Here is a 26,031-nt window from a genome sequence, read left to right as displayed (position 1 = left end):
GAGGCCCAACTCCTGCTGCAGAAAACATCCCCCAAACCATGGCGCTTTCCCCTCCACCTTTCACTGACTTTTTTACACACTTTCGGTTCAGTCTTTCCCCAGTTTGACGACAAACGTAACGTTTTTATCACTAAAGTGAACTTTGGAGCAGTTCCCTGTCCACACAACATACTCCTCAGCAAAGGTTAGTCTAGCCTTTTGATTCTTTTTGCTGAGAGGTTTGGTCACTGCAGAGTGGGCTTTCAGTCCAAATTCTCTTAAACAGCGAGACACTATATGACGAGACAGATCCTTACTCTGTTCAGTGCTGAAGTGGTTAGCAATCGCAGCTGCAGTGTTGAACTGATTGCCCATTGAGATTATCTGCATTATCCTGTCCTCTCTTGCATTTGTCTTTCATGGACGACCAAACTTCTTGGGGGACTTGAATGAGCTTGTGACGTTGTAAAGATGCAATATTCTAGAACTCACATATTTGGAATGACAAACCTCTCTCGCTATGGTTGAAAAGGTCATCCCTTTGGCTTTCATCTGGACAACCTGCTGCTGGAAGGTTTCATTCACTTTAAAATGGCTCACCATCTTGCAAAATCAGTGAAAACTGGAAAGTTAGGCTGCCAGTTAAATAGGGTTTGTCAGATAATTAAAGAAGTTAGAACAAGGTGCCAGATTAACACTATGGATATTATCTGGGAGGTATCTGAAAGTGTTCTCTAATTTTGATCAATATTCTTTTTCAGATCTTATTGAAGATTTTAATTCTGTGCTTTAAAATATATGTAACTCATGAAATATGCTTAACAAAACTGCTCTTTTACTTCTGTTTAGATCATTTGAAATAGAACTAAGCAGTGACCTTGAAATGTAGTAAATTGTAGGTTGTTCTACAGTGTATGTATGAAAGTGAGTACACCCCTCACATTTTTGTAAATATTTTATTATATCTTTTCATGTGACAAAACTGAAGAAATGACACTTTGTTACAATGTAAAGTAGTGAGTGTATAGCTTGTATAACAGTGTAAATTTGCTGTCCCCTCAAACTAACTCAACACACTGCCATTAATGTCTAAACCCTTGGCAAACAAAAGTGAGTACACCCCTAAGTGAAAATGTACAAATTGGGCCCAAAGTGTCAATATTTTGTGTGGCCACCATTATTTTCCAGCACTGCCTTAACTCTCTTTTTTTTTATGGAGTTCACGAGAGCTTCACAGGTTGCCACTGGAGTCCTCTACCTCCCCTCCATGACGACACCACTGAACTAGTGGACGTTAGAGACCTTGCACTCCTCCACATTTCTCCTCTGATCGGGCAAAGGTAGCCTATATTATTTCCCTACTCTCCAGTGAGGCTTTAGCCTGGGCTGCCCCCCTGTGGGAGAAGAATGATCCAGTGGTTTCTAGCCTGCCTGATTTCCTGAAGCTATTTCAGAATATCTTTGAGGAACCAAGTTGGGTTTCTTCAGTGGCCAGTGCCCTTCTAAGTCTTCGCCAAGAGTCTTCTTCTGTGGGACAGTGTGCTCTTCAGTTTTTTATACTAACAGCTGAGTTGAGCTGGAATAATGAGGCCTTAGTTGCAACTTTTTTACATGGCCTCTCTGACCGAGTGAAGGATGAATTAGTGGGAAGAACCATCCCCGTCGGTCTGGGCGATGTCATCTCCTTGTGTAACCAGATTGATATTCGCTTTCAGGAGAGTTCCCTAGAGAAAAGACTGCAAAAGACAAGGAAAGAGGCACCTCTAAGTATAGACATTTTTGTAAAACTTTTTGATGCAATAAATTGGCAACTCACATTTGAGTAGTAAGTAACAAGTATATCAGGATGTGGTCCCAGCAAAGGGTAAGTCCAACGGTGACTATCTTGCTTCCTGGGTCCTTCACATGCGAATGCTGTCTTCACTGTAGCCATCGCTGGTGTAAGGAAGCCAGCTGCCGTGGGGAGACTCAAAGCGAGGCGTGAGGCGCAGTAGGAAGAATGACAAGGGAGGATGACGTCACACCCTATGCGACGCATTTGGTGAGCATGTGTGCTGCGAGTTTTAAGGCAAGCCTTTCCTATCTCAAGCAGACTACATTGAAGGGACCATACGAGGCCGTTATATGGAATACACACAGGGAAGGGGAGGGGAGTGTTTACCTTGCACATCTATCACGGTGCATGGCTGTGCAAAATTAATAAATAAGGAGCTATAATCTAAAACAGGTTAAAACACAGACATATGGTTCATGAATGATAGTACACATAAATTGCGATATAGCATAATAAAAATCAATAAAAATAGCTTATGATAAATTATATGGCATAATAAAAATTAATATTAATCAAACATCTATGATAGTGTAAAAATGATCAATTAACTTTTAGAAAATGACAATAATAAATAAAACCAGGAATTCGTAATAGCAATTGGAGCCAACACAATCTAAAAAACAATTAATTAGAGTAAATAAAGGATTAAAAATCAGATGATGTAACCTCATCAAATTCATGTCCATCCAATAATAAATATAACAACACTTATAATGTATATATACAGGAAAACATTAGAATATATAATCTAAGTTTACCATGTAATTAATGTAATAGATAGATGGAAGTGGTAAGGCTCCGGTGCCACAATATATATGTGTATATATCAACAAAACTGGACACATGCACTTAAAAATATAAAATTATTTTTTATACCCATAAGTTTGTATCAATAAGTGATACACTAAATATTTTATGGATATAATTAGAAGGTCTATATGTTCAGACATGGCACTGCACCCGAGGAAGGGGATTCCCAAGGCCATATATTAAGCTACATTGGACCACAAAGAATCACCAGCCAGTGTTTAGCACATGATGTGCACTAAAAAGAAAAATAGGTATTAAAAAAATCTATTCCATGTTGCCACAAATACTTACAATATAGTTCCCGCCACCCTCATGAGACAAGAACCTGAAGAAAATAGATAAATAATAAATGTTTAAAATTATAAAAGGTAAGTGTATATATAATATTATATTAAGAAATCTAAAGAATAGTGGCTATTTCAATACCTTCATTGATACCATCCAGCGAAAGAACATCAAGATTATATATCCAGAATGTTTCTCTGGCACATAGCTTCTTAAAACGTTCAGCCGACGGGAGGGAGCTGGGTATCTGCTCAATGACCCACACTTGTAGGCCATTGGTAGATTTTTGTTGGACCTCAGCGAAATGTCTCGGGACACTATGCGGATCAATCCCTCCCTCGATGAGTCTCCTATGTTCGCAAAATTTTGTTCTTAAAGCTCGTATGGTGCGGCCTACATAAATTAGACTGCAAGGACCAGTAAGCCCATATATTACAAAATCTGAAGAGCAGTCAAGAAATCCTTTACCTGGTAGTTGTTACCTTTTGTGCTGAAAGATTTCGTTCTGTGCTGCACAAACTTATAGGAATTGAACAGAGCCTTATGACACTGGTACATACCTACCAGTGGTATTAGGACTGGCATAATAGGAGAAACTTTACTGGATTTAAATGTACTTGGAGCAATTTTATTTTTTAGATTTGGCGCTCTAAGGTAAATCACCATAGGGTGTTCAGGAATGATAGTTCTGAGGTGGGGATCCTGTTGTAGGATGTTCCAAAGATTGGCCAATATTATCTCCATCTTTTTAAACTGGAATTGGAATGTAGTGGTGAATCTAACCAAATGATCCTCTGGTTCACGGACTGCTTTGGGGGGTTTCCCTTTTAAGTAATACATAAACGCTTGATCAACTAAGGTCTCAGGATATTGTTTATCAACAAACTTCTTTTTTAGAATAGCACTTTGATCTATATAGTCGCTGTCTCTTGTACAATTCTGTTGCAACCGACAGAATTGTCCTTTTGAAATGTTCTAGATCCATTTCGGATAATGAAAGCTTTTGTGGTGTAGATACGAATTGCCTGCAGTTGGTTTAATGAAGTTTTTGGCAAAAATAGTATCTTCATTATGGCCTAATTCCAAATCCAAAAAGTCCAGTGTATTTGGGTCAGTAACAAATGTATAGGACAGGTCATATGGATTATCATTGCAGTATTTTACAAATTGACTAATAATGTCAGGGGCACCATCCCAGATGACAATTATGTAATCTATATACCTCCCGAAAAAAATGATATTGGCCGAGAAGGGGTTCTGTCTAAGATTATGATGGGTCTCCCAAAAACCCACCACTAGATTCGCATATGATGGGGCAAAATTGGCCCCCATCGCATTACCCTAGTTGTAGGTAAAAATCTCCATCAAAATTAAAATAATTATGCGTTAGGAAAAAACGTATTACTTCTAGAATAAAGGCAGCCTTACGGGGATTAATTAATGGGTCTTGGGCCAAGAAATGTTCCAAGGCCATTAGGCCAAAGATATGAGGGATGGACGTATACAGGGAACTAACATCAAGTGAGAGCCATACATAAGTAGGCTCCCACTTGTATGGAGACAATGGTTCCAGCAAATGCGTACCATCCCTGATGTAGGATTGTAACTGATGCACTATGGGCTGTAAAAACTGATCAATATACAGACTGAAACCTGTGGTCACGCTATTCATATCAGTCACATTGGGTCTACCTGGAGGGGTTTGCAAGTTCTTATGGACCTTCGGGAGGTGATAAAAATTCAGAATCTGGTAAAACCCTTTACGAAGGAAAGATCTTTCCATTTTATTAATAATATCTGAGAAAAGACGCCAGCACTCCCTGGTCCCTAGTCAGCCTGAGCTCCCCTCCCTTCGTCCCATGGAGCATCTGCTGCCAGCTGAGGAACCTATGCAGCTGGGCTGGACCAGGCTAACCCCCGAGGAATGTGCTAGGCGCAGAACTCTGGGCCTGTGTCTCTATTGTGGGGGCAAGGGGCATTTTCGTGATTCCTGCTTGCTGCTTCCAGGAAACACTCGGGTTTAATACATCTGGAAGGTGGAGTATTGGACCCAGGAATATCACCTTCTCGTCTTCTTCTATGGTGTCCCTTCATGTAGGCACTTCCTCTTGCTGGCAATTTTATGGACTGGAGAACTACATCTTCTTTGAAGCTTACCCTGTCCCCCCCTCAATATGCCACTGGTGGTCTCGGCAATTGATGGCACTGTTCTTCCAGGGGGCCCTATCCGCTTCCAGACTCTCCCGGTTAAGATGTCGGTAGGGATACTCTACCAGGAGTGGATATCCTTCCTTATCCTACCTAAGGCCTCAACCACCATCGTATTGGGTCTTCCTTAGCTACAGCTCCACTCTCCACATGTAGACTGGGGTTCTGGGCAGATCCTGGCTTGGGGTCCCTCCTGTTTCTCGTCCTGCCTACTCAAGGTTGCCCCCAAGGAGAGACTTTCGGTTGCAACCACATCTGTATCTTCCGCTCTTCCCACTGCATATAGCGATTTCCGGGATGTGTTCTGCAAAAAATCAGCTGGTTTAAAGGTTCCTCCATTTTTACCAAGTTGGATCTCAGAGGTGCATATGATCTGATCCGAATATGGGAAGGTGACGAATGGAAAACCGCGTTTAACACTAGAGATGGGCATTACGAATACTTGGTTATGCTTTTCGGTTTGTGTGCCCCAGCTGTGTTTCAAAACTTTGTCAAAAAAATTTTCAGGGATCTGCTGTATCAATTTGTTGTCATCTATCTGGATGATATTTTCATCTTTTCAGAAAATCTGCTTGTCCACAGAAACCATGTCCGGATTGTACTTCACTGCCTTAGAGAGAATAATCTGTATGCCAAGCTGGAGAAATGTTCTTTTAAATGTTCTGAGGTCCTGTTTCTGGGTTGCTTTGTCTCTAGTTTAGGTGTTCGTATGGATCCTGGAAAGGTCTCGGCCATTAACATCTGGCCTCTTCCTGCCAGCCTCAAGGCCGCACAGCGTTTTCTTGGGTTCACAAATTTTTACAGGCAGTTCATTAGGAATTACTCTTCCATTGCTGCGCCTATTATCGCCTTGGCCAAGAAGGGTGCTAATACCAAGGAGTGGTCCCCTGAAGCTGTCTCTGCATTTCATGATTTGAAACAGGCCTTTGTTTCTGGACCTCTCTTTTTTTTTTTGAAGTGGATGCTTCTTCAATGGGGTTGGGAGCTTTGCTTCTTTAATCCTATAAGAAGAAACGTCAACCACGTGCTTTCTTCTCCAAAAAATATTCTCACGAAGAAAAAAACAATTTGCTGTTGGTGATCAGGAACTTCTTGCAATTAAATTGGCGTTAGAGGAGTGGCGTCATCTCTTGGAGGGTTCCCCTCACTCCATAACGATTTTCACTGATCATAAGAATCTTCAGTACTTACAGAAGGCCAAATGTCTGAATCTCAGGCAGGCCAGGTGGAGTCTTTTCTTTTCCCGTTTAAATTTCATGATTACGTACAAACCTGTTTCCTGCAACAGTCGGGCTGATGCACTCTCTAGGTCATTTGACACTTTGGCTGAGGAGTCCACCCCTGAACCTGAGCTGATTATTCCGACCTCATGCATTCTTGCCCATTCTACCACCGTGGAGTCAAAAATTCCTCCTGGCAAGACCTTCGTTCCCACTGAGCTAAGAGCTAAAATCCTTCACTGGGAACATAATTCCAAGGGGGCAGGTCATGCTGGGTTCCTCCGATCCTTCCTGCTCATCAGTCACCACTACTGGTGACCTACTGTCTGCTCGGATGTAAAGGACTACGTTAAGGTTTGTCATGTCTGTGCTCAGTCTAAATCCTCCACACAAGCTCCTGCTGGTCTTCTCGTGCCCTTGCCCATTCCCAAGGAGCCCTGGTCTCACAATGCCGTGTATTTTATCACTGATCTTCCACTGTCTGAGAATAATATGGCCATTTGGGTGGTAATAGATCGGTTCTCCAAGATGGCTCATTTTGTTCCCCTTTCTGGTCTCCCTTCTGCTCTTGCTTTGGTTCCCTTTTTTGTTCGAGAAATCGTCCAGCTCCATGGAGTTCCTTCTCATATTGTTTCCAACAGGGGTGTTCAATTTATTTCTTGTTTTTGGAGAGCCTTTTGCAAATCCCTCAATATTGTCTTGGATTTTTCCTCTTCTTACCACCCTCAATGCAATGGACAGACTGAGAGGGTTAATCAGGAGTTAGATGTCTTTCTCCGCACCTTAGTCTGCTCATCATGACAATTGGTCCTCTCTATTCCCGTGGGTAGAATTCTCTCACAACAATCATGTAAACACCAGTTCCCAGAAGACACCCTTTTTCATAGTTTATGGAAAACACCCTCAGCTCCCTCTTCTTATGACCCGTTTTCCAGACATTCTAGCTTTGGCTACGGCTCAATTCTATTTGGGGTGACGTTCATGATGACACTCTCCGGGCAGCTGCTGGCAAATTCAAAGTTTTTGCCGACCGTCGCAGACATAAACTGCCTTCTCTACAGCTAGGGGACAAACTCTGGCTCTCCACCAAAAACATCAAACTCTGGGTTCCTTCTCTGAAGTTTGCCCCAAGGTTCAGTGGCCCGTACACTATAACCGCTAAACTAAATCTGGTTTGTTTCAAACTTCAGATTCCTAAAAGCCTCAAAATATCTAACTCCTTCAATGTTTCCCTTCTGAAGCCTTTAGTCCTCAACAAGTTCTCTTGTCCTCTCCCTACCGCGGCCCCGGTTTCTGAGGATAATCAGGAGTACGAGGTTAGTCAAATTCTGGATTCCCGGCTCTGTAAAGGCGTTCTTCAGTACCTCGTGCATTGGAAAGGGTTTGGTCCTGAGGAGAGGTCTTGGATCACTGCATCTGATGTCTTTGCGCCTCGTCTGTTGAGGAGGTTTCATCTGAGGTTTCCCTCCAAGCCTGGGTCCAAGAGGGGGAGGCCTCGTAAGAGGGGTGGTACCGTCATGGATCTGCAGTAATATTCCTGTCTGCTTACCTCTCTGTTTGATCAGCTTAATAGACTGGCCACCTCTCATCTGGCTGCTTAAGTAATCTTACCTCCAACATGGCTCCACCCCAGACTTAGAATTAGGAACACTATATTAACCTGTGCATTGCAAGCCAGCCTCGATGATCAATATTGTGTGTTTGGCTTCCGTGTGCTCATTGCTGTGTGTCCTACATCTGATCCTGTTTATCGACTTTGGCTTGTTCTTGACTGTCCTCCTCTGCTTCATATCCCAACCTTTGGCGAGTTCTTTGACTATCCCTATCTGCTTGTTGCCCTGACCTTTTGGTTTATCTCTTGACTATCCTTGTGGTCCCCGTCTGCTACTTCCTATCTATCCTCCAGTAGTCTACCATGAGCGTGAGCTGGGGGACCCTGGGGGCCGCGACCTTGAGCCAGACTGCAGCGAAGTCCATCCCCACCATCAGGGGCCCTGGTGAACACCCGCTGGCTCTTAGATTCCACACCCTGGGAAATATCATGGTCTAGCTCCCAGTGTGATCCTTGTTGGTGCTCCAGGGTACCTGCTTTCCTCTTCCACCCAGAGCTCCATCTGTAGCAGTCAGCCATAGGGTCCTTTACCTCAGCGGTGCACTCCTGACCCCAATGGGGTGCATCTGTCACATGGACTCAGGTGACCTGACAGATACTTTTTAACACTAGTACATGCTACAACAGACACATATCAGGAATATGATAATTATATGGAGTATAAATGTTGGGGGTAACAAACACTTTAACCGCTTAATGCCAAATCATGTACATGTACATCATTTGGATTTAAGTGGTTGTACCAGGATAATGCCTGCAGCTACAGGCATTATCCCGGTATCATTTTTTAAAGCCTACACTCTGCTTTTATGTAAAACCATCCTAGTGGCTAAACAGTGACTGGATTGCTTTTACAGGTGGCCAGCGGTGCCTCTCCTGTCCCGAATGGCAAGCCTGGAATAAAAGCCAGCGATTCTACCGGCTTACCACAGAGAGCGTGGAGGACCGGAAGGTTCCCGATGATCTCTGTTGTACAAGAAACAACGTCACTTCTGGTTTCCTGGATGTAAACAGCTTTTTTTTTTTAGTTGGTAAAGCATTTGAACACGCCGATCTTGGTGTGATCAGATACTTTTAGGGCAGAGGAAACATCTGAGGTCTAATAGACCCTGGATCTCTACATAAAGAGTACCTGTCACTGCCTATTGCTGTCACAAGGGATGTTTACATTCCTTGTAACAGCAATACAAAAATAAAATAAAAGAATAAAAGAATAAATAAAATTAAAAAAAATAAAGAAACAGTGTAAAAAATAAAAAATAAATTGAAAGCGTCTCCATCCCACATGCTCACTCACAAAAGGCAAATGCACGCGTTGGTCCTACATACATACTTAAACAGCGATCGCACCACACATGTGAGGTATTGCTGTGAATGTCAGAGTGAGAGCAGTAATTCTAGCACCAAACCTCCTCTGTAACTCTCCACTGGTAACTTGTGAAGATTTTTAAAGCGTCAACTATGGCAATATAGTTTGTTCCCTTTTAATGAGCATGCACAATTTTAAAGCATGACATGTTAGGTATCTATTTACTCGGTGTAACACCATCTTTTATATTTTACCAAAAAAATGGCTATTATATTGTGCTTGTGTGCATTACAATTCATTAAAGTGTGACATAATACTGTGTGACATAAAAAATTGCAAAACCCACCATTTTATTTTCTAGGGCCTCTGCTAAAATAAATATAGTATCTCACAAAAGTGCATACACCCCTCACATTTTTATAAATATTTTATTATATCTTTTTTCATGTGACAGTACTGAAGAAATGACACTTTTCTATAATGTAAAAAGTAGTAAGTGTACAGCTTGTATAACAGTGTAAATTTGCTGTCCCCTCAAAATAACTCAACACTCAACACTAACAGCCATTAATGTCTAAACCGCTGGAAACAAAAGTGAGTACACCCCTAAGTGAAAATGTACAAATTGGGCCCAAAGTGCCAATATTTTGTGTGGCCACCATTATTTTCCAGCACTGCCTTAACCCTTTTGGGCATGGAGTTCACCAGCGCTTCACAGGTTGCCACTAGAGTCCTCTTCCACTCCTCCATGACGACATCACGAAGCTGGTGGATGTTAGAGACCTTGCGCTCCTCCACCTTCCGTTTGAGGATGCCCCACAGATGCTCAATAGGGTTTAGGTCTGGAGACATGCTTTGCCAGTCCATCACCTTTACCCTCAGCCTCTTTAGCAAGGCAGTGGTAGTCTTGGAGGTGAGTTTGGGGTCGTTATCATGTTGGTTTACTGCCCTGCGGCCCAGTCTCAGAAGGGAGGGGATCATGCTATGTCACAGTACATGTTGGCATTCATGGTTCCCTCAATGAACTGTAGCTTCCCAGTGCCAGCAGCACTCATACAGCCCCAGACCATGACACTTCCACCACCATGCTTGACTGTAGGCACTTGTCTTTGTACTCCTTACCTGGTTGCCACCACACACACACACTTGACACCATCTGAACCAAATACATTTATCTTGGTCTCATCAGACCACAGGACATGGTTCCAGTAATCCATGTCCTTAGTCTGAGTGTCTTCAGCAAACTGTTTGTGGGCTTTCTTGTGCATCATCCTTAGAAAAGACTTCCTTCTGGGACAACAGTCATGCAGACCAATTTGATGCAGTGTGTGAAGTATGATCTGAGCACTGACAGGCTGACCCCAACTCCTTCAACCTCTGCAGCAATGCTGGCAGCACTCATACCTCTATTTCCCAAAGACAACCTCTGGATATAACGCTGAGCATGTGAACTCAACTTCTTTGGTCGACCATGCCGAGGTCTGTTCTGAGTGGAACCTGTCCTGTTAAACCACTTTATGGTCTTGGCTACTGTGCTGCAGCTCAGTTTCAGGGTCTTGGCAACTTTGTTACATCGTAAAGTAGTGAGTGTACAGCTTGTATAACAGTGTAAATTTGCTGTCCCCTTAAAATAACTCAACACACAGCCATTAAATTCTAAACCGCTGGCAACAAAAGTGAGTACACCCCTAAGTGAAAATTTCCAAATTGGGGCCAATTAGCCATTTTCCCTCCCCGATTTCATGTGACTCGTTAGTGTTACAAGGTCTCAGGTGTGAAAGGGGAGAAGGTGCATTAAATTTGGTGTTATCGCTCTCACTCTCTCATACTGATCACTGAAAGTTCAACATGGCACCTCATGGCAAAGAACTCTCTGAGGATCTAAAAAAAAGAATTGTTGCGGTACATAAAGATGGCATAGGCTATAAGAAGATTGCCAAGACCCTGAAACTGAGCTGCAGCACTGTGGCCAAGACCATAGAGTGGCTTAACAGGACAGGTTCCACTCAGAACAGGTCTCGCCATGGTCGACGAAAGAAGTTCACTGCACGTGCTCAGCATCAAATCCAGAGGTTGTCTTTGGGAAATAGACATATGACTGCTACCAGCATTGCTGCAGAGGTTGAAGGGGTGGGGGTTAGACTGTCAGTGCTCAGACCATACGCCGCACACTGCATCAAATTGGTCTGCATGGCTGTTGTCCCAGAAGGAAGCCTCTTATAAAGATGATGCACAAGAAAGCCCGCATACAGCTGAAGACCTGCAGACTAAGGCTATGGATTAATGGAACCATGTCCTGTGGTCTGATGAGACCAAGATAAACTTATTTGGTTCAGATGGTATGAAGCGTGTGTGGCGGCAACCAGGTGAGTACAGACAAGTGTGTCTTGCCTACAGTCAAGCATGAGTGGGGCTGCATGAGTGCTACTGGCACTGGGGAGCTACAGTTCATTGGGGGAACCATGAATGCCAACATGTACTGTAACATACTGAAGCAGAGTATGATCCCCTCCCTTCGGAGACTGGGCTGCAGGGCAGTATTCCAACATGATAACGACCCCAAACACACCTCCAAGATGACCACTGCCTTGCTAAAGAAGCTGAGGGTAAAGGTGATGGACTGGCCAAGCATGTCTCCAGACCTAAACCCTATTGAGCATCTGTGGGGCATTCTCAAACGCAAGGTGGAGGAGTGCAAGGTCTCTAACATCCACCAGTTCTGTGATGTCGTCATGGAGGAGTGGAAGAGGACTCCAGTGGCAACCTGTGAAGCTCTGGTGAACTCCATGCCCAAGAGGGTTAAGGCAGTGCTGGAAAATAATGGTGGACACACAATATATTGACACTTTGGGCCCAATTTGGACATTTTCACTTAGGGGGTGTACTCACTTTTGTTGCCAGTGGTTTAGACATTAATGGTTGTGTGTTGAGTTATTTTAAGGGGACAGCAAATTTACACTGTTATACAAGCCGTACACTCACTACTTCACATTGTAGCAAGGTGTCATTTCTTCGGTGTTGTTACATGAAAAGATATAATAAAATATTTATCACTTTTATGAGATACTGTATATAAATATATATATATATATATATATATATATATATATATATATATACACATACAGTGGGGACGGAAAATATTCAGACCCCCTTAAATTTTTCTCTCTTTGTTATATTGCAGCCATTTGCTAAAATCATTTAAGTTCATTAATGTACACACAGCACCCCATATTGACAAAAAAACACAGAATTGTTGACATTTTTGCAGATTTATTAAAAAAGAAAAACTGAAATATCACATGGTCCTAAGTATTCAGACCCTTTGCTCAGTATTTAGTAGACACACCCTTTTGATCTAATACAGCCATGAGTCTTTTTGGGAAAGATGCAACAAGTTTTTCACACCTGGATTTGGGGATCCTCTGCTATTCCTCCTTGCAGATCCTCTCCAGTTCTGTCAGATTGGATGGTAAATGTTGGTGGACAGCCATTTTTAGGTCTCTCCAGAGATGCTCAACTGGGTTTAAGTCAGGGCTCTGGCTGGGCCATTCAAGAACAGTCACGGAGTTGTTGTGAAGCCACTCTTTCATTATTTTAGCTGTGTGCTTAGGGTAATTGTCTTGTTGGAAGGTAAACCTTTGGCCCAGTCTGAGGTCCTGAGCACTCTGGAGAAGGTTTTCGTCCAGGATATCCCTGTACTTGGCTGCATTCATATTTCCCTCGATTGCACCCAGTCGTCTTGTCCCTGCAGCTGAAAAACACCCCCACCACTTGATGCTGCCACCACCATGCTTCACTGTTGGGACTGTATTGGACAGGTGATGAGCAGTGCCTGGTTTTCTCCACACATGCCGCTTAGAATTAAGGCCAAAGAGTTCTATCTTGGTCTCATCAGAACAGAGAATCTTATTTCTCATCATCTTGGAGTCCTTCAGGTGTTTTTTAGCAAACTCCATGCAGGCTTTCATGTGTCTTGCACTGAGGAGAGGCTTCCGTCAGGCCACTCTGCCATAAAGCCCCGACTGGTGGAGGGCTGCAGTGATGGTTGACTTTCTACAACTTTCTCTCATCTCCCGACTGCATCTCTGAAGCTCAGCCACAGTGATCTTTGGGTTCTTCTTTACCTCTCTCACCAAGGCTCTTCTCCCCCGATAGCTCAGTTTGGCCGGACGGCCAGCTCAAGGAAGGGTTCTGGTTGTCCCAAACGTCTTCCATTTAAGGATTATGGAGGCCACTGTGCTCTTAGGAACCTTAAGTGCAGCAGAAATTTTTTTGTAACCTTGGCCAGATCTGTGCCTTGCCACAATTCTTTCTCTGAGCTCTTCAGGCTGTTCCTTTGACCTCATGATTCTCATTTGCTCTGACATGCACTGTGAGCTGTAAGGTCTTATATAGACAGGTGTGTGGCTTTCCTAATCAAGTCCAATCAGCATAATCAAACACAGCTGGACTCAAATGAAGGTGTAGAACCATCTCAAGGGTGATCAGAAGAAATGGACAGCACCTGAGTTAAATATATGAGTGTCACAGCAAAGGGTCTGAATGCTTAGGACCATGTGATATTTCAGTTTTTCTTTTTTAATAAATCTGCAAAAATGTCAACAATTCTGTGTTTTCCTGTCAATATGGGGTGCTGTGTGTACATTAATGAGGAAAAAAATGAACGTAAATGATTTTAGCAAATGGCTGCAATATAACAAAGATTCAAAAATTGAAGGGGGTCTGAATACTTTCCGTTCCCACTGTGTATATGTATATATATATATATATATATATATATATATATATATATATATATTATATATGCATGTTTGTTCTAAGTAATTTTCTAGCAAAAAATAGATTTTTACTTGTAAACAAAAGTTTTAGACAAAATCCTGGTCTTACACTTGAATTGAAATCTCTTCCCATCTGTCAAATCATGTGTAACGATTGTCATGGGTGTCAAATCATGCGTAATCATTGAAAGATTTCCCCATTTATTTTTACTCTTTTGCCATCTGTATGATTTTGAATTCCTCATGATTTTCTGTCCCAGTGATGAGAGTCACCAGCATAAATAGAAAAAGTGAATCTTCTCAGTGGGGACAAAGACAGCAATAAAAATCTAACTGGGGTTTTAACACTTACCAGCTGTCTAAAATTAAAAAGAAACATTTTTTTACTTTAAAGTGGTTCTAAAGTCAAACAGTTTTTTACCTTAATGCATTCCTGGCATTATCGTAAAAAAAGCCCCACTAATTGTTCCCCCCATCCCTAAACACTTACTCTACTCCTCTCATCGATCCAGTGCTGTCCCGGTTGCAGTCACAGGCTGCTGCTGCTATCAGGAAAACTCCTGTGAGGTAGGAGCGGAGGCTGCACACAGCCTGCTCGCTTGGGCCCCCCACAGCACATGGCTTGCTAAGGGGACACTCGGAGGAAGAAGGAGCGGACTTTGCCAGAGGTAAGGGACTGCTCTGTGCAATATCATTGCACAGAGCAGAAAAAGTACAACCTCTTTTTTTTATTTTAATTAAAAAAAATTTCTTTTAATATCACTTTAACCCTTTCCTTTAGAATGACAACTTAAAGTTTTAGAAAGGAAATATAATTAATTGTAATACATTTTCAGAAGGGTTTTCCATATTAACCATACTTGTAAGGCCTAATAAATATGATTTATACCGATCTCACGCTCATATTTGAGAGTGGAGGCTTGTTAGTAATAAGAAACCTTTCTTCTCTTCTATACAGCAATGAATGTATTATGGCTGATTCTCACTCCCCCAACTGCAGTGCTAAAGATTCATTTTAAGAAAGTGTTTGCTGAATTCACAGCAATAAAGCAACAAGCATGGTACTGTTAACGTGGATACAGTTATGATTCAGTAGGGATGAATGCATGATGTGTGAATATCTATAGATTTCAGTGTTGCCACTGTAGCACATTTCAAACTTAGCAATGACTTTCACATTTAGTTTGAAAGTATCTAATGGAGTTTATACGATATGATTTCACTTTCTGGCAGTTTTGTTACAATTCAGAAATCACCCACAGTTAATCACCTCTTTTTACTTAAATGAGTCATGGTACAAAATCCTGGTTTCGAATGAGTTTTTGTGCAATTTTCTCTCTGAAGTATTGACATAATGCAGGAGTTGGATATGCATTAAAGTGCATCCAAACTTAAAACTTTTTAATTTTAAGTGTGAATAGTTTAGCAAATGGTTACAACCACTGTAGGCTTTTGTTGGCGTCTGTGTCTCTTTAAGGAGATATCCATTTACTTCCTGTTCAGTGGATCCTGTTCAGTAGACACAACTGGAAATGAGGGGAAATCTCATCAAAGTGAGGAAAATCCCCCTTTACACAGTTTTTCACCCAAACAAGGGTCCCCATTTGAGTTTTTGCCCTCACAACTTAAGATTTTTCCTCACTTACAATGCTGGTGGCTGCAGAAACCTGAAGAGAGAGTAAACCTCCCTGATTGGGACACAGACATCAATGAAAACCTAATAGGGTGTTTAACTGTACAACATTTTATCCAAAACTAAGAAAAACTGTGCTTTAGATACACTTGAACAATTAACCCCTTGAACAATATTTAGTTTAACGGATCATTGACACATAATACGAGCATGTGTTGTTATCAAAGTGGAAGTTCAATTGAACACTAACTATACCTATCTACTCAGACCTCCATTTGAAGCCTATTCTATCTACCCTGTGAAAGGAAAGATCTGTATACTTAGCTATTCTCAGGGGGCTCAGGTCTGGTAACATGATCGGGTTCCAGTGCTGGCTTCAGTGTAAAGGATGGATAGCAAAGAATGGATGCCCCATTGTAAGCCTATGGGTGACGTCATTACCTAGACTCTGCAGCCGCTGTCACTGCCTCTCCTCTTCACTGAAGGCTTTACTGGGACCCAATTATGTGACCAGACAGCCCTCAGAATAGGTAAATATACAGATCTTTCATTTACAGGGTAGATAGAATAGGCTAAGAATGAGGATGGGAATAGATTTAAGCATAGTTAGTGTTTAACTGAACTTCCGGTTTAATGTAACCCCCCTTTGCCAGTGCTAAATTTGAGTTACAACAGCCTTGCACAGCCTGCCAAATAGATCTTTTCCCCTGAGATCTGGCCAAAGAGATCTGCTGAGGTCTGATGAAGTCATTGGTTGATGATGATCCATTCTTAAAAAGTATTTTAACTATTCTTCTGGAACATAAACCTCAAGAAGTTAATATCAGAGAAACCACAGCCAAATACACAATACAATTTACACATACAGTATTTCCTAAAAATTACCTTAATACATGGAAAGATTAAAGTGTAATCATCTTATATGTTGCCTTCCTTGGTTCCTCATTTTCCCCTTCATGAACATGCTGATGATATATTTAAATAAAACCCAATATTATCATTGAATACCCATGATGACATCTAGCTTCCTGAAAACATCCTAGCACCCTGCTTCAGTACTCCTCTCAAGAGTCATCAGCTCTGATGTTTGCTTTGGGCTGGCTTTTGGTAGGACTTATGATCTATCTGACTTGCTGCAGCTTGTAATGGCCACTGTGAGAATCCAACAGTGTACGGCAAAATCAGAGTAAGTGAAGCCTAATATACTGATATAGACATTTGCCATGCATGGGACACAAGTAACTTACCCAATAAGGAAATCCATCTGTAAGAATTCGGAGGTCACCTTTTTAATAATCCACCACAATAAAGAAGTTTGGCTCGGGTGTTTAAAATCTGGATATAATTTGCATGGCCTAGTCTGTTAAAAACTGACCTATGTAACTCCCAGGTCAAAATGCATGGTGCATTTTCAGTGGGTATTTCTAGATTTCGACCTTATGCCAAAACAAAACCTTTTTTAATGGCTCTGTCAAGATTTTCCATCTTCTTAGGGCTAATAGTAAATGAGAACATAAACATATACAGCATCATCTATCTGCTTCTATACCTTGAAATTTTGTGGAAAACATCATGTTAATTTTGTACATAGACAGAAGAAGCTTTAAATATTAACATCCCATTGGAATAGATCAATCGTTTTACTGAAGTTCTATAAACACTTTCATTTTAAGGTCTTGTGCTTATCAGGAAAGACTTGTAGCGGTTTTTGAGATCAAACAGCTTCTCCACTAATTTGTTGTCTTTGGTACCAAGAACACTTTCCATGTGTAACCAGTCAGAGATTTCTGTAGGAGTACACACAATCCAAACTCATTTCCGTCTTATCTGTTCATCTATTCAGGAATGTCCATTTGTTGGTTGAAATAATTAAACATTAAGTATGTAGGGTGCGGCTATTTAAAATGTGGATAATGAGGGAAAAAGTCACTGTGCTCCGGGGCAAAGCTGAAGGCATGTTTCTCTATTAATAGCATAATTTATTAATTAAAGATTAACATGTTGCTGCCAGATGGAGTGGTAATTTTTTTTGTTATTCTTATATATCCTTAATATTAGCAACTCATTTTCCATTATTCTTTCACACTAATCTTTAGCAAATCAGCTACTGTGTATTAAATGACAGCGCCACTTCTCTGAAAAATCTGATACAATTAGGATGCTGAGAAAAATCATAAACTCTGTAATTCATTTTACAATCGCTGTTAATTCTGTAGATTATGGAAAATTTCCCAATTTTTCACATTGTCATGGGAAATTTATAGACTCAGCCTTGCCCTTCTAATGACTATCAGCATTCATACCATAAATACAGTTCCTCTTACAATTCTTCCATGCCTAGGATTCGAATGTGGATATTTATTTTTTTTTGGACACAATGAATAAATAAATATGGTATTTGTTCTATATACTATCTTTTTATATTTTTTCCTGAACAATCTAAAAGATCACTTTCAGCAGCAAATGTCTTGTTACAAATCAAAATATGGCCAGATCTTTAGTGTAGTAAAGTGTAAGCTTAGTTAAAAGCAAAACTGGTAAATAACACCATCTTTCCCTTCTAGGACTAGAAACAGTAGAACCCAATGCTGAGAGAAGCTCTTTTTTTTTTTTTTTTTGATTGTCTCTTTCAGGTATGGAAAGAGGCTTTATTTAATGTCTCAAACCTCTCCTTCTCAATTTCACAATTTGGGTTTTAGCTAGCTGTTGTGGTCAGACACCCAAATTCCTCTGGACACTGTATTACCTGCAAAGAATTTATTATTTCCTATACAGTATCCAGGGTGGTCTCTTCTTCGGGCATTGGGCCTTAAAGTGTCCATCCTCTACACAGACGAACAATTTTTCCTGGCAAAATGACCAGTACCACCCAATCTAGCAATCACAGCCTTCTGAATATAGGTGAAACGTTGTAGCTTATCCATTTGAACCTGCTGCAATTCTTTCTGAGTTTTTACCACTTAAACAACTGTATTTTGAATCCCAGTGAGAAATTATTACATTTCCACCTGATCCTGCACTACCTAAATCACTATCTAATGCAACTCCAACTGGGCCTACACTGTCTGGGCTAGTGAATTTCATGTCTTAGAATCGGATTGCACTTGAAGCTTCATCTATCTTAATTTCAAAATTAAATTCACTGTCCTCTTCCCAAGAAACATCTCTTCCACCTGAACAGAATATGACAGAAACGTTTCCTTTCCCAGAGAAAGTCCTACACCTACAGTATTGGCAGTCTTGGTTTTTCTATTGCTAAAAGGCTTTCTCTTTCCTAGTTTCTCTCACTAATTAGTAGAATTAGTGGGTGCATCTTGGGGGTCTTTCAGCCGGAATTTTAAAATGATAGTGCTCCCTGTCTGACTTGCTTGATTCGCCTGCTGTCAGCAGTTCAGGGGCCAATCCCTTTCTTTTGCATGCTCTAAAGCAGTGGTCCCCAACCTTTTTGGCACTGGGGATCGGCTGCGTGGAAGAAAATCCTGCCAAGGATCGGGGAAGGGGGGGTGGTGACGATTTTTCACTGGCAATGGCCGGTGTTAGTGCTTCAATCATCCCGGCACCATGCTTGATATGGTGTCAGGGTGATTGAAGTGCATTATTTCTATTCTATTCCACTGTCGCCTGCTACCAGATGTGGATAGTCACTTGCCACGCTGCCTGTCACCAGATGCGGAATGTCACTTGCCACATCGCCTGCCACGCTTACTGCCACAAGATGTGGATTGTCACTTGTCACGTTGCCTGTCACCAGATGCTGAGTGAGTGGAGCGCCCCTTGTGGTATGTCAGGCAGACAGCTGAGGGAGTGAACTACAAGTCCCAGTACATAGCTCACCTGTACTCTAACACACAGCTCACCTGTCACTGATTAAGTCATATCTCTGTGGGATCGCCCCTCTGGATGTAGCAGGGTGTCTCCCTCCTCATGCTGCACTGCAGCCGGTCTCACCTGGCAGAGTCACAGGACTCCACCGTCTGTCACTCTCTGGCTCCACCCTTCTGCCATTCCTGATTAGCTGTCCGGGGGGGCAGGCAATCTGCACTGCTGAACAAGGAATCTGTTTTCACACAGCGAGGAGCCGCATGAGAGCATTGATGCGGGGCGGGCAGTATGAGATGATGTTATTTTTTTTAAACAAGACTTTACAATCACTTTAATAACTTCAATATCAGTTTTCTTATCACTTTCTTCTCTACAGAATACTGTCCAATCTTGAATTGCGGGTTTTTAAACTGGGCACATAGATCATGGACATCAAGTGGAATTTCCCAATTATGAAACCAAACTTAAGCAAGTATGGTAATGTTTTAAAACTCTTTCAAGTTACAGTGAATAATTACTTCTCCATTTCTGATTATGTGAGCCATATGAAAGAAACTGAAGAGAGACCCCTAAGGTAAATAGACAGAAGACTAAGTGTGTTATCTGTTGAAGTGGGTGATATCTTTAGGAACTTGATTTAAACCATGAACATATTCACAAGATACTTGGTCAACTTGTAATCAATGACAACACTGTCAGGAATTACCCAGAATCCCCCTAGGCTAATTATTTTGTATCCCCTTGCATTTGTTTTCATTAAGGAAAAACTAATAAGACAGACAGAGTTGAACTTGTTGAATGACCGGACAAAGCAGTGTTAAAATCTCAACAGCTCTAATTACCAGCTGAGCAGTGTAAAAACTATGAATAAATGTCAAGCTAGGAGATAAGCTCTTATCTTAATCTAATGACTCTGCAGACTTAATTTGTCAGGCCAGCCTAGCTGATGAAAAACAGGTTTGTATTCTCCGCTTTCGCAGCAACAAACCTCCAGATCCTTGAAATAGAATTGTAATATCATCAGTGTCATCCTGCAAAAATCTTTCGAGTACGCCAATGAAAATCCTTACTGCCCTGAGAGAATGAAGTTGTTTTGTCCCTGTTGATCCAATCTTCTTGACAAAATAGATGCTGTGTTTTCATTGTTGAATCTCTGAATGATATATCCTTGTGTTTCATTCTTTTAGTAGGTCATTTGATTATAAATTGAATCAAATATCCATGGCCAAGACACTCTGTGGTATCTTTTACAAAAGGACAAGTATGGAGATAAGGAATCAAGTGCAAGAGGATTTCTACCTTTTGGGCAAAAACATTAGTAAATTCCCAGGTGAATGTAAATACGTTACTAAATACTACTAAGGCTTGGTTCACACCTAAACCGGCCATGGATCACACAGCAACACTGTCCATCCCTGTTCTCCGTTTCAGGGATGAATCAGGGCAGAATCTTTGCCTGCATTCGGCCCTGAAACGGAGGCAAAGACGCACAGCGTTTCCTTGCAGTGTGCCCTGCAGCCGCCCTATAGACATGTGAGCTGGCTCCATAGAGAGTTGGTTATATTCTCCTGCTATGCAAATTCAATTCGGATAGGTGTGAACCCAGCCTGAATAGTATACTGAATATAGTTATTTACTGAAAGTTTCTTTAAATATCAAAGTTAAAACCCATGTATGAGTGAAGACACTCCTTTATTGCCTTGGCCCTGTGTTTTGGGTCATTATCGTGCTTGAATTCCCATCCATGACCCATTTTCAATGGCTGAGGGAAGGAGGTTCTTACCCAAGATATATGGCCCCTTCCATGATTCTTTTTATGCGGTGAAGTTGTCACATTATGTTTGTTTAATTTTTTTATATTTTTTTTGCAGCGCAGCCTCCTTTTTCTTTTTCTATATACTGTGTTTGCATATATCATGCAAAATTGAGCTGCAGCTTTTTTATTTTATTTTTAATTTTTATTTGCATTATTATTTTTGTTTAGTTTTCAGTGCGGTATTTCTTCTCTGTATTATGCTGTGAAGTTGTCCTGTCCCCTTAGCAGGAAAACACCCCCAAAGCATAATGTTTCCAACTCCATGTTTGACGGTGGAGATGGTGTTCTTTGGGTCATAGGCAGCATTCCTCCTCCTCCAAACACGGCGAGTTGAGTTTATGCCAAAGATCTTGATTTTGGTCTAATCTGACCACAACACATTCACCTAGTTCTCCTCTGAATCATTCAAATGTTCAATAGCAAACTTCAGACGGGCCTGTATATGTGCTTTTTTTGAGCAGGGGGCCGCAGGATTTCAGTCCTTCAGGGCTTGGTGTGTTAACAATTGTTTTCTTGGTGACTATGGTCCCAGCTGCCTTGCAATCATTGACAAGATTCTCCTGTGATTCACCTGTGTAGTTCGGGGCTGATTCCTCACAGTTCTCATGATCATTGAAACTCCACGAGGGGAGATCTTGCATGGACCCCCAGACAGAGGGAGATTGACAGTTAGTTCTTAAGGAGATGTATCATAACACAGAGTGGTACTGTGGATACATGGAAATATAAAAATGTGCCACGTCCTATAAATGATAATGCAAAGAAAAAAATAGAGGGACTTTTTTTGGACTTTGTAGGCACAGTAACACCAATTTTCTTATAAAAAATAGTTTATTGAAAAAACACATAATTATACATTAATTGTAAAAAAGACCACAAACATTAAGGTACAACAAATATTCTATATGATCGTTGCTATACAACAACCACCTCTACATACATGGAACCTCGGATATACAAGGATAACTTATCCAAAAGTTGAGTAGATATCCAAGGGCGTGGCTGGACAGCAATTCAACAACAGATAACTTCATATCAAGAAAATGCTCAGAAAATGTTCTACATGTTCCACGTGTCTAGACGCTTCTTCAGGAGCAGAGTCAGTTGTGGCTAACAAATTGGATAAAATTGATGTAATTAATATACAGTAATTAATAATAATACATGAAGATGAAACGAGTAATATAAATGGTTCAAGAACCTCAAACAGCCTGACAGCCAAGACGAGGGGTGAAACGCCCAAACGGGGGCGACGAAAAGAAATCATCTGGTCTGGTACAATAGATAGTTTAAACACCTTCATTGAAATGCTTAATTGTAACTCCTTTAATCTCAAATTCACATTTACCAGTGATATATCCCATATCACTTTTCTTGATCTGACTATTTCCAAGGATAGCGATAGCGGCCTGGCCTCTACGCTCTTTAGAAAAGAGTCAGCAGGCAACACACTCCTACATGCCGATAGTGCTCACCCATATACTCTCATTCGCAGTATACCATACGCACAATACTTAAGACTCCGTAGAAATTGTACCTTCACTGACGAATTTAAATTACAGGCCAATCTACTTCGCGATCGATTAAAGGCAAGAGGCTACAGTAAATCTCTCTTACGCCGTGCATATAACAGAGCCTTGCGCCAACCACGCAACTCTCTGTTATACAAAACCAAGACCCCCAAATCTAACCAGGTTGTCAGATATATTACTAGATACTCTCAGCACCATGCTGAACTACGCAATGTCCTGACAACACACTGGCCTTTATTGCGGGAGGACCCTATTCTGGCCAAATACGTTAGTCTCACCCCTAACATCACTTTTCGTAGGTCTCCAGCCACGCCCTTGGATATCTACTCAACTTTTGGATAAGTTATCCTTGTATATCCGAGGTTCCATGTATGTAGAGGTGGTTGTTGTATAGCAACGATCATATAGAATATTTGTTGTACCTTAATATTTGTGGTCTTTTTTACAATTAATGTATAATTATGTGTTTTTTCAATAAACTATTTTTTATAAGAAAATTGGTGTTACTGTGCCTACAAAGTCCAAAAAAAAGTCCCTCTATTTTTTTCTTTGAGATTGACAGTTATTTTTTTGTTTCTTCCATTTGCGAATAATCGTACCAACTGTTGTCACCCTCTCACCAAGCTGCTTGGCGATGGTCTTGTAGCCCATTCCAGCCTTGTGCAGGTCTACAATCTTGTCCCTGAGATCCTTGGGCAGCTCTTTGGTCTTGGCCATGGTGGAGAGAATAGAATCTGATTGATTGATTGATTGATTGATTCTGTAGACAGGTGTCTTTTATATAGGTAACGAGCTGAGATTAGAAGCACTGTTTTTAAGAGAGTGCTCCTAATCTCAGCTCGTTACCTGTATAGAAGACACCTGGGAGCCAGAAATCTTGCCGATTGATAGGGGTTCAAATACTTATTTCATTAATTAAAATTCAAATCAATTTTTAACTTTTTTTTAATGCGTTTTTCTGGATATTTTTATTGTTATTCTGTCTCTCACTGTTAAAATAAACCTACCATTAAAATTATAGACTGATAATTTCTTTGTCAGTGGACAAACTTACAAAATCAACAGGGTATCAAATACTTTTTTCCTTCACCAATTATGTCAGTGCATTCTCCGAAAAATCCTCAAGTGTATTTTTAAAGTGGAACTAAACTGTATTTGAGCACCACAAACTGACAAGACTAGTTGATTCATTTTTAATATTCAAAGCAAACTCACCCATCTATCCATGTCTCCATGCTTTATTTCACTTTGAAAACACCCCCCTAGCATTTCTACACATTTTGAGTAAGGACAGATGATCAATGTAGCATTTACTTCCTGGAACTCATCTGCCTTAAGCTCAGGCATGCAGGCAGGTGGGTGTGCTTAGCTGATTAAACCCCTCCTCCCCTCCTGAAGACTCCTGGGATGTATGACATCATTTTGGCATAGGACAGTAACCAGGAAGCAACTGAATAAAGGTAAATAAAAAGTAAAAACAAGGAAATATAATATACTGTACCGTCCTATTTATTTACTAAGACTGGCAGTTTAAGGATTAAAAATAGTTAATGCTGATTAAGAGAGTTTAGTTCTGCTTTAAAGTTTAACTCCAACCAAATATAAATGACACAAACGACACAAACGACGCAAGAAGTATCAGTACCTGGAATTTAGTTGGTATCAGCCCCTTTCAGCAAAGCCCAGACTGGGACAAGGAGAAGTAGCACAAGGTGCCAATACGTGCAAAAGCATGCTGATTGGAGAAAAAGATGTTCTAACAACATTTTGTACATGTGGACCAAGGGTCAAACTAGAATCAAATATCATCACTAGATTTTTCAATTAAGACTGAAGCTCAAGTACAGTGCCATCTATAGATAAGTTATTAGGACTGGCCTTACGTAATTGATAGGGGATGCCAATAAGCTTGACTTCAGTCTTGTCACAGTTTAACTGAAGGAAATTATGGGCCATCCAAGTTTTTATATCACAAATACAGTAAGATAGGAGAGAAGCAGTCATTTCACTCTCCATTCAAAGGGTGGGGGTGGAAAGGAGACCTGTAAAGTTTACTGAACTGAAGAAGACAAAAAAATAGGTCTACCCTGCTAAACAGGGCTTTTTTGGCTTGGCAGATCTGTGTAAATCTCAGAAATGGAGGGACAGAAACACAAATCTTTTGAAAAGCACTTGCTTTTTCTATTTGATGAGTCAGTGGGCTTTGGGTATCAGGACTGACGTGGATCTACATGCTGGACGACATGATTGATGGCGGATGTACATCATGGGACAAGTTCCCCCCATGTTGAGGTCATGTTACTTGGTATGGATTGGGTAGTGGTGCATGCTTGTTCCCCCTTTCCTGGCCACGCCAGGCTGCATGCTTGGATAAGGGTCTGGTATGGGTTTTGGGGGGATTTTTGTTTCCTTTGAGCTATCAATAGGGATTCCCAGCCATGTACGAGAATGGAGCATGTTGACATCACTGGTTGTTAAGGAGTAGGCAGTGCCTGCACCTGCTGGTGTCCTTAACAACCTTTGACAGTGGGAAGCTGTCTTGTATATTAGTGAAAGTAATATGGATATGAGTAGATGTTTGTCCATATGCCCAAATTGGAAAGGTTGGAAAATAAGGCCTATAACAAGCATTTAAATTATACTCCATCAGGAGCTCCCCCTTTACTTCAGTGCCCCCTTCAAAACAGAAGCCCCCTTCACTTCATATCAGAGTCCTCACAACCCTCTTACATCAAAGTTCTTGGAGTCTCCCTTACATCAGTCTACATCACATCAGTGTTCTCAGAGTCCTCAGAGCCCCCTTTATATCAGAATCCTCAGAGCTTCCTCACATCACTGTTCTCAGAGCCCCCCTCACATTAGTGTCCTCGGAGCTCCCCCACACCAGAGTCCTCAGTGCATCCCTCACATCAGTGTTCTCGGAGCTCTCCCCACACCAGAGCCCTCAGAGCCCACTCACATCAGTGTTCTTAGAGCCCCTCTCATATCAAAGTCCTTAGAGCCCCCCTCACATCAGAGTCCTCAGAGCCTCCTTACATCAGTTTCCTCAGATCCCCCCTCATATTAATGTCTTTAGTGCCCCCCCTCACATCAGTGTCCTCAGAGCCCTCCTCACATTAGTGTCCTACCTTAAAACCAGTACAGCAGCTGTAGCATGGTAGAGGGTGGGAGGCAGAGCATATCTGGACAG

This window comes from Aquarana catesbeiana, linkage group LG07, assembly GCF_042186555.1.
Source record: "Aquarana catesbeiana isolate 2022-GZ linkage group LG07, ASM4218655v1, whole genome shotgun sequence".
In the NCBI taxonomy this organism is placed as follows: Eukaryota; Metazoa; Chordata; class Amphibia; order Anura; family Ranidae; genus Aquarana; species Aquarana catesbeiana.
The sequence above is the reverse complement of the archived record's forward strand: the minus strand, read 5'-3'. Positions refer to the sequence as shown.